Source organism: Trachypithecus francoisi, unplaced genomic scaffold, assembly GCF_009764315.1.
Source record: "Trachypithecus francoisi isolate TF-2019V2 unplaced genomic scaffold, Tfra_2.0 Lachesis_group9, whole genome shotgun sequence".
NCBI classification, from domain to species: domain Eukaryota; kingdom Metazoa; phylum Chordata; class Mammalia; order Primates; family Cercopithecidae; genus Trachypithecus; species Trachypithecus francoisi.
The window spans coordinates 59,208,920-59,218,883 of NW_022681474.1; positions in this window are offsets into that span (position 1 = coordinate 59,208,920).

Sequence of the window (9,964 nt, forward strand, 5' to 3'; positions counted from 1 at the left end):
AGGTGACGTCAATCCGAAGAGACCAAGATTTACCTGGTAGCACCTGCGGAACGCCCCCTGACACGCCCGTGCCCTGCCTATTGCCCTCCCACTCCTAGAAAGGCCGCTCCGGAGGGACGCCACACGCGGCCTTCCTCAGTCCTCCACTCCTGTTGGGATGTCGGGACTGCAGGAACTCTGTCCGAGAGCCCCACCAGGGGACTCTGTCGGCCTTCTTTGCCAGAGGCCGACAGACTTCTTCCCCACACCTTAGGTGACCAAAATAAACTTGCAGTTTTGCTCCTACACTTGCCTACTCGCTGGTTCTTTCGTGCCCGCTCTGGTGGTCTTTAGAAAAACAAATCAATGAGAATACTCATGTTCTCCATATTCAAGCCTGAGACAGTTTCTTGGCCATAGTCTCAAGCCATGAATGAGTAACCACAAAAATTGATGGTAGACAAGTAATCAGACATTGAAAGCAATTAATCAGACAATCTCTCCTCAGTACACACACTTATGAAAGTCACCCAGTCTGACAGCTATGCATTTCTGAAAGCCAGTCAGCACCAGCCTTCACTCTGACCATGCTTTGGAAAGTTAGCTTTTGGCTCAGGCCAGTGACCACACTTTTACCACCAAAAGAAAGCCAGCAACACTCTTGCTTTCAAAAACTGGCCAATCCCTGAATCCCATGTTTCCTAAAGCTCTGTATCATCTCATACTTTGGCTATGATTTACAAGTACAGAGTTCCTTTGGTTAGTGAAGGCCACAGATACATTATCAATTCCTTCCTACTTGCCACTCTGGTCACAAGAGGGAGATTCTTTTCCCCATCTTTGAATCTGGGCTGGCCTGGGACTTGCTTTAGCCTAGTACAACATGAAGTTCCAGGCCTGCTCCTTAGGAAGTGTGGCAGCTTGAAGCTAACCATGGTGCGAAAAGTTGGACTAGTTTGAGGCCATGTCATGAAGAAACCCAAGCAGCCCATGGTGAAGCCCCTGAAGCTCACTTAGCTCCTCCAGCCCAGCCCCTCTGCTGCTGAATGTACCAGTGACCTGAATGAAATTCCAGCCACTGCCAGCTGAAGCAGAATTCCCAGTACACACAGAAAAGTAATACATCAGTCATTGTTTTTTTTTTTTGTTTGTTTGTTTGTTTGTTTTTGAGACGGAGTCTCACTCTGTCACCCAGGCTGGAGTGCAGTGGCCAGATCTCAGCTCACTGCAAGCTCCACCTCCTGGGTTTACGCCATTCTCCTGCCTGAGCCTCCCGAGTAGCTGGGACTACAGGTGCCTGCCACCTCGCCCGGCTAGTTTTTTTTTTTTTTATTTTTTAGTAGAAACGGGGTTTCACCGTATTAGCCAGGATGGTCTCGATCTCCTGACCTCGTGATCCGCCCGTCTTGGCCTCCCAAAGTGCTGGGATTACAGGCTTGAGCCACCGCACCCGGCCAGTCATTGTTTTAAGCCATTAAGTTTTAGGCATTTCAGAGTGAAACAGTAAGCAATAAATCAAAGCTTTTTGTTTAAGAAATTGAATGGTTAGTCTCTTGCACAACAATAATTATGCCAACTAAGTGGCCCTTAGAAGTTTGCAGTATTTAAAATGACGGTTGTTTAATCTGATTTCTAAAAAAGACTTACCCAGGCTGAGCGCAATGGCTCACGCCTATAATCTCAACACTTTGGAAGGCTGAGGTGCAGGAGTTCGAGACCAGCCTGGCCAACATGGTGAAACCCCGTCTCTACTAGAAGTACAAAAATTAGCTGGCCAGGCACAGTGGCTCACACTGTAATCCCAGCACTTTGGGAGGCTGAGGTGGGTGGATCATGAGGTCAGGAGTTTGAGACCTACCTGGCCAACATAGTGAAACCCCGTCTCTATTTAAAAATACAAAAAATTAGCTGGGAGTGGTGGCAGGCACCTGTCATCCCAGCTACTCGAGAGGCCAAGGCTGGAGAATCACTTGAACCTGGGAGGCGGAAAGCCAAGATCGTGCCATTGAACTCTAGCCGGGCAACAGTGTGAGATTCTGTCTCAGAAAAAAAAAAAAAAAAATTAGCTGCGCATGGTGGTGGGTGCCTGTAATCCCAGCTACTTGGGAGGCTGAGTCAGGAGAATTGCTTGAACCCGGGAGGCAGAGGTTGCAGTGAGCAGAGATTGCACCATTGCACTCCAGCCTGGGGGACAATAGTGAAACTCTATCTCAAAAAATAAAAAGTAAAAAGGACTTACCCAAATATAACAATCTGTCCCCATTAAGGAGAGGTAGTGTTGGCAAAATTGGTTTGTCTCATAATGCAAGTTGTCAACCAAAACTATATCCAGACCTTGAAACTTACGTAGCAAAGAATAATTCCTAGTAACAGGAAAAACTTGTCCATTTTTTTAAAATGAAGATTTTATCCAAGATATTTAATAGGCGACCAAATCTTGCCTCATCCATAAGGTTTACAGATGGCTTAAGACACTCTCTCATAGAGTATTTAGATATTTACAAGTGAGTTCATTCAGCTACTTGAAAGCATTAATTCTCTTTAAATAGTTCGTATAAATTCTATTTTGATTATACTTTCCCTCGTGAAATAACTAATATTTTGATTAAAAAGTTTTTTTTGTTTTTTTGTTTTATTTTTTCAGATGGAGTCTCGCTCTGTCAACAGGCTGGAGTGCAGTGGCACGATCTTGGCTCGCTGCAACCTCTGCCTCCCTGGTTCAAGCGATTCTCCTGCCTCAGCCTCCCAAGTTGCTGGGATTACAGGCAAGCACCACCACACTCAGCTAATTTTTGTATTTTTAATAGAGACTGGATATCACCATGTTGGCCAGGATGGTCTTGAACTCTTGACCTTGTGATCCACCCACCTCAGCCTCTCAAAATGCTGGGATTACAGATGTGAGCCACCACACCTGGCTTTTTTTTTTTTTTTTTTGCGACGGAGTCTTGCTCTGTTCCCCAGGCTGGAGTGCAGTGGTGAGATCTCGGCTCACTGCAACCTCTGCCTCCCAGGTTCAAGCAATTCTCCTGCCTCAGCCTCCTGAGTAGCTGGGATTCCAAGCATGCACAACTATGCCCGGCTAATTTTCATATATTTTTTAGTAGCGACGGGGTTTTGCCATGTTTGTCAGGCTGGTCTCGAACTCCTCACCTTGTGATCTGCCCACCTCAGCCTCCCAAAGTGCTGGGATTATAGGCATGAGCCACAAGCCTGGCCCAAGAGTTTTTTTTATTTTGTTTCCAACCTTGGTAATCTACTTCACAGTGAAACACTTAAACTCTACAACATTCTCATTAAAAACAAGTTCCATCACCTACGTTGTCCTAAAAGCTCGAAGACGATAAAACAAGTGAATTGCTGCAGATTCAAAACTTACGGACAGTCACAGTGGCTCAGGCCGGGTGCAATGGCCCACGCCTGTAATCCTAACACTTTGGGAGGTCAAGGTGGTTAGATAACTTAAAGTCAGGCGTTCAAGACAAGCCTGGTCAATATGGTGAAACCCCATCTCTACTAAAAATACAAAAATTAGTCAGGCATGGTGGTGGACATCTATAATCCCAGCTACTCAAGAGGCTGAGGCAGGAGAATCACGTTGAACCCAAGAGGCAGAGGTTGCAATGAGCCAAGGTCATGCCACTGCACTTCAACCTGGGTGACAGAGCAAGACTGTCTTAAAAAAAAAAAAAAACACTTTCTACGTGTTCAAAGAATGTAAATGTTACACATGGTTTGGGAAAGCTTGTGCAGCTACAGGAGGAAATGAGAACAAGACTTGGAAGTAATAAGTTTCTTACACTCACAGGTCCCAGACAGGGGTCACCGTGTGCCACACAGGGCGTGGAGCACCAGTGTCCGTCAGGAGGCAGAAGCAAGATCCAGGGGAAAGCCTAGGCTACAGCCTTTATTGGGTTTCTGAGGGAAGGGCAAGGCAGGGCAGGGTGAACAGTTTAGGATAGGCTAGTCTGAATAATGCCAGGGGGCTCTAGGTGTGGTCTCTAGTCATCTGGCACCTGACCCTGGGATGATCTAGGGTAGGAGACAACTGGCTTAGAGAATTAGATAAAGAGATGACTGAGCCTGTGATCGTTGGTTTGCAAATCAAAGACATGCTCCAGGCTGAGCCCTTTGCTATCTGTAGGAACTGGCTAATCCTGGGAGGGGCAGTCTCTCCCAAGCCAGCAAGATGTCAAAACACTGTAGACAGAAAAAATTTTAAAACATAATTAATATACAATGCTTTTTTTAAAACTTCATATTTCCTAGCCTATAGTTCTATAGCTATCCCTAATGATGATGACAATGTGATCTAAACTTTAAAATACTTGTAAACTCATCATATGAAATTGTTACTGAATAGGCTGGGTGCTATGGCTCACATCTGTAATCCCAGCACTTTTGGAGGCCGAGGCTGGCAGATCACTTGAGGCCAGGAGTTGCAGACCAGCCTGGCCAACATAGTGAAACCCCATCTCTACTAAAAATACAAAAATTAGCCAGACATGGTGGCACACACATGTAATCCCAGCTACTCGGGAGGCTGAGGGAGGAGAACTGCTTGAACCCAGGAGGTGGAGGTTGCAGTGAGCTGAGATCACACCACAGCAGTTCAGCCTGGGCAACAGAGTGAGACTCCATCTTTAAAAAAAAAAAAAAGTTACTGAACAACCTGTAACTTGGCTTAAATTTTCGCCTCACAGATTCTAAATTGAGATTACCAGATATTTCATGTCAGATACACAGTCATATGCCTAACAGGTAAACACTGCATTTCCAAAGAGAAAGTCACCAGAAACATCTGTACATATTACATAATCAGAAGACTAAGTACATGCAGAGACATAAATGAATATCAGCCTTCAAATCACATGGAAGATTGTTGTAACCAAGTGAGTTGTAGAGAAACACTACACTCTGAGACTAGTTCAGGAGTCCTTTATTGCCAGTGACCAAGAGACGGTTAGCGCTCAAAATTCTCTTGGCCCCAAAGAAGGGACTAGATTTCTTTTTATACCTTGGTCTAAATAGGGGAGGGAGAGTTTAACTGAAGCAATTTTTACAGAAGCAGAGTAGACATATAGTTAAAATATTAATGGGTACAGAGATAGTTGCGGAAAAATAAACAGTTCCAGGTGCAGGGGCTTAAACTATCACAAAGAGATAATGCAGGAGCTTTGGGTACCATCCACCGAGTACATTCCCAGGAGCTACTGGTACAGCTTGCCTCAATATCTTATCAGCAAGTGCATTCCTGGATGTGCTTGGAGTCAGCTTGCACTCATTATGCCTTTAAGGGAGGGGGGCTATAAGTGAAGGAACTAAAATGGACTCTGTCGGACTCTCTAAGCTAAGAGAAATAATCAGGTCAAAACAAGGTAGGGTATCACACTCCCCACTCATGTTCTGGGGACTCAAATCATTGATTCCTCAGTTATAACAAGGCGGTCATATTGAGTTCTAAGATACGTAAGTTTGGCAGAAGCTATGCACTGCTTTATAAAGTTAAGAAACCAATTTAATATACAAGGCCCAAAGACTAAACCAAACAAGAAGAGGAGAAGGCATCCCGCCAATCCAGTAATTAGAGTAGTTAGCCATGGATTCCAGTTAAACATGTTTTGGTACCAAGGGGTGTTATTTTCCCATTTCTGTTGGCATCTATCTAGATTTTTTTGAACTCTTTGGAGAGTATCTTTTATGACCCCAGATTGATTGGCATAGAAACAACTTTCTCCTAGAGCTGTGCATAACCCTCTTTGGGAGAGAAACAGCAGATCTAAGCCTTGGCAGTTTTGAAGTACTACTTCAGCTAGAGACTCTACCTGAGTATGCAGCTGCTGAATACGCAGCCGTATTTATGACTGACTAGAGATTGCTTAAATCAATATCTACTTGCTGAGACAGGGACATCAGTCCAGTTTCTCCCTGAACCAGGGGAGCTGTGCCAGTGGCTACTGATGCAGCTATGCTAAGGCTGGCCAGAAGGGGTATGAGGAGTGGGGCGGCTTGGTGAAACCTGGAATGTAATTTAGGGGGAGCAATGAAAAGTCACCCTTCTGGCCCACTGTACATGTAGACCTGGGGCAGTACATGAACCAACATGCACAGCAGAGGTCCAGGTTCAGTCCCATTAATGTAGTGAGTGAGGCCTGAAGTGCAGGCCAGCCAGGTATTGTTGGGTGCCTGGTAGGAGACTGAGGCACTTGAGGAAGTAGAGGCTGATTACAGGTAGCCTGAAAGGGAGAAGCAGATAAATTATACCCTGTGCTAACTATACAGGAGGCATTTCCTGACACGTCTCCTAGTGTAAGGGCATGGGGCCGTGTATGACAAGAAAGAGAGTTAATTTTGAACATGGCTTCTACTCCTAACCCAACATAATATGGGAGTTTGGCCTTTAGGCACAACCAGCAACCTTGGGCTAGTTTAGGCTGGGTGAGATTAAGGAGGTGATGTATCCCATCCAGAATGGACATCAGGCTGGGTTGGAGATGTTGTCATTGTAACTGACATCTGGGAACAAGGAGTGGTGGTGGGATAGTTAAATCGACCCTGTCTGGGTGTCTTTGGAACATAGGGTCACCTAAATCAGTTAAAGGTCCGATTGGCTTAGGAGGCCTCCATGGGACCAGGACCTTTTTCTGGATGATGAACATAGTCCCAACATCAAATCCTGAGATATAAAGCCTTAATCCCCATGACATGCTGTAATACCATTGAGCTGAGTTAGGGTTACAGACAGTTATAGTAAGAGGGTTGCAATTTTGTATAGTACACAGGCTAGGATGGGAGGTGCAAGTTATGGAAAGGGTTGAGGACCAGGTTGATCCTCCAGGGTAAGTGGCCAGGGTTACACACCAACAGTGAGGGCAGAAAAACTGATAAGAATTTCGACAACTAGAGTCAGGGTGATTTCCAGGACAGAGGTAAAAGTCAACCCCCTGGAGTCCTTTTTCTGTGCCTTTAGAGTTTCCACATCTAGTTCGGCTTCCTGTGTGTCCGAACCCTGCAGCAAGGTCGATGTTTCCCGCTCCCATGACCGGCAGGTTGTATTGTTTTTCATGGGTTCGGGCAGGCTCTGGGAACAAAGCACATGAATCGACTGCAAAAGAGACTTCCTTAGAGGTTCCTGCCTTCCAGGTGGTGTTTGCAAACACACGTCCTGTCGTGAAGGAAGTGAGGAGAAAAGAGTAGAGAGGGGCAGAGGGCATAATAGGTGGAAACAAACAAACGGGTTAAATAAAAAGAATTAATCTGATGGCTTCACTTGACTTAGGCGCAGTTTTAAGGGGCCTGGCCCAGGCTTGGGGACCCATGTTTCGTGCTGGGCTTTGTTGGCCTTTTTGATGTGAGAGTGATGAATCCAAGCAGGAATGCCATCCACTTTCAGAGTTGTCGGCATGGTGAGGATGACAGTATGAGGTCCTTTCCAGGTAGGAGTGAGTCCTTCCTTCTGGAACTTTTTAACCTGTACCAAGTCACCTGGCTGGAAAGAGTGGCAGTGCCTAGTCTGTTCAGGAACTGGATTGGAGTGTGTACCCCAGACAAGCGGCTGGATGATGTCTTGTACCTGTTGGAGAGACTGCAGGTACTGTAACAAATTAGCTTGTGAGATTTCTGCCAAATGGCTATCCTTTAGCTTAGGCAAGATAGGCGGAGCCCTTCCAAACATGATTTCAAAAGGTGAAAACCCAGCCTGGTAAGGGGTGCATCTTACTCTAAGAAGGGCTAAAGGAAGGAGCTTTACCCAATTCTCATCAGTCTCTAGGATTAACTTAGTAAGAGTACTTTTTAGTGTGTGGTTCATGCGTTCTATCTGTCCAGAGCTCTGGGGTTGATAGGCGCAATGGAGTTTCCATTGAATGTTTAATGCTTTGCTGACCGAGTGAGCTATGGAGAAGGTGAAGGCTGCTCCATTATCAGACCCTATGGCAACAGGCAGCCCATGACAAGAAGAGATGATTTTATTGAGTAAAAGCCTAACTAGTATGGTGGTAGTTTCGTTTTTGGTGGCAAATGCCTCAGTCCATCCAGGAAAGGTGTCTATTAGCACTGGGAGGTATTTATACCTTGCCCAGTGCGGTTTTATTTTTGTAATGTCAACTTTCCACCTTTCTCCTGGCGAGCCTCCCTGGAGGTGGTGGCCTCAGCTGGGCTTAGGACTTTGTTTGACATTTACCTGAGCACAAGCCGTACACTGGAGAGCTGCTTGGTTAGTTAAGTACTGAAGGTGGAGGATCTTGAAAGGACTTCTTAGAAGCTGGGCCAGTTTTATCCCTCCCAAATGGGTGGTAGAATATGGAAGATTGATTAAAGTTTCCCTGAGGGCTTGGGGCATAAAGATTCTGGAATCAGGAAGAATCCACCAAGCTTCCTGATATTTACTGGCCTGAAGATCTGAAGCTTGTTTTTCTTCCCCTGGGGAGTATTGTGGGTTGTCTGGTAGGCCAGGTTGTGGAAAGGACACAGCAGGCAGCAGGGTCAAAGGCATGACTGGGAGCCGAGCTGCCTCTCGAGCTGCCGAGTCTGCTCTTTGGTTACCATGGGCAATGGCCGTGCTTTCTCTTTGATGATATTTGCAGTGAATTACAGCCACCTGCTGAGGAAGCCAAACAGCTTCAAGCAGAGCCGAAATTTCTTCTTTGTTTTTAATAGTCTTTCCTGCTGAGGTGAGTAGCCCTCGTTCTTGATAGATGGCTCCATGTACATATACAGTAGGAAAAGCATACCTACTGTCAGTGTAGATGTTAACACGTTTGTCCTTACCCCATCAGAGAGCCTGAGTGAGAGCGACCAATTCAGCCTTCTGTGCTGAGGTACCTGCCAGCAGTGCCTAGGCCCACAGTACATCTGTCTCTGTAGTAACAGCTGCACCACCCTTTCACATTCCCTGTTCAAGGAGGCTGCTACCATCTGTAAACATGGTGGAGTCCACCTCCTTTCGAGGCATATCTTGGAGATCAGGTCGGCCAGTTTCCACAGTTTCCAACAGTTCTTAGCAGTCATGGACAGGTGTGGAAAGGTCTGGATCAGGGAGCAAGGTAGCTGGATTTAAACACCTTGTGGGAGAGAAAGTTAAACGAGGCTGATCTAACAGTAAACTAATACTGCAGGATGTGAGCATTCAACATCTGTTTGCCAGAGGCCCTTCATAGCAAAGTCTCTATGGCATGAGGAGCCGTAAGGGTTAAATTCTCGCTCAGAGTCAGTTTATCAGCCTCGTGGATGAGGCTTGCTTTTGCCACTACAGCTCACAGACAACTTGGCTACCCAGAGGCCGCAGGGTCCAGTCTCTTAGAAAAATAGGCCACTGTGCATCACCAAGTTCCTAAACTTTGAGTGAGTATCCCTTTAGTGACTCCCTGGCTTTCATGAACAAAAAAGTGAAATGGTTTTGAGACATTTGGGAGGGCAAGACCAGGGGCCTCAGTTAACGCCTTCTTTAGATTTTGAAAAGCCTGTTCTTCTTTGTCAGTCCAAACTAGTGGGCCATTCCCTCCAGTAGCAGTGTACAGGGTCTTGGCAATTTCTGTGGCTTTTCAGAAAAGGGGGGATTATGGGTCTTCCAGTTGTACAGGTCAGAAGTAGAGAAGAGGACATAAACTAAAAATGGAACAGAGTACTCACTGCCCAGAGGGATTTGGGCCTCTCTCAGTGGGGACGGGGGGGGGCACCTCCTCAGGCTGATGCCATAATCGGGTGTCTATAGGCAAAGAGGCCACAGGGGATGTAGTTGAGGAGACAAGGGAAGATTCTTGGGGAGCAGGAGGGTTATAGGGTGGCGGAAATGGGTGAATTGAACTTTCCTCTTCTTCAGAAGGAGGCAGTACAGGAGGAGCCGAGGGAACTGAGGGTTGGGGCAAAAGTGCGGTCTGGCTCAAAAGTACCTTGGAGGTGGGATCATGAATGACACATGAGCAGAGCCATGGAGGAGGGCTCCGGACCAAATCTAGCCATTGATCAATGTAAGGAGACTGATCAG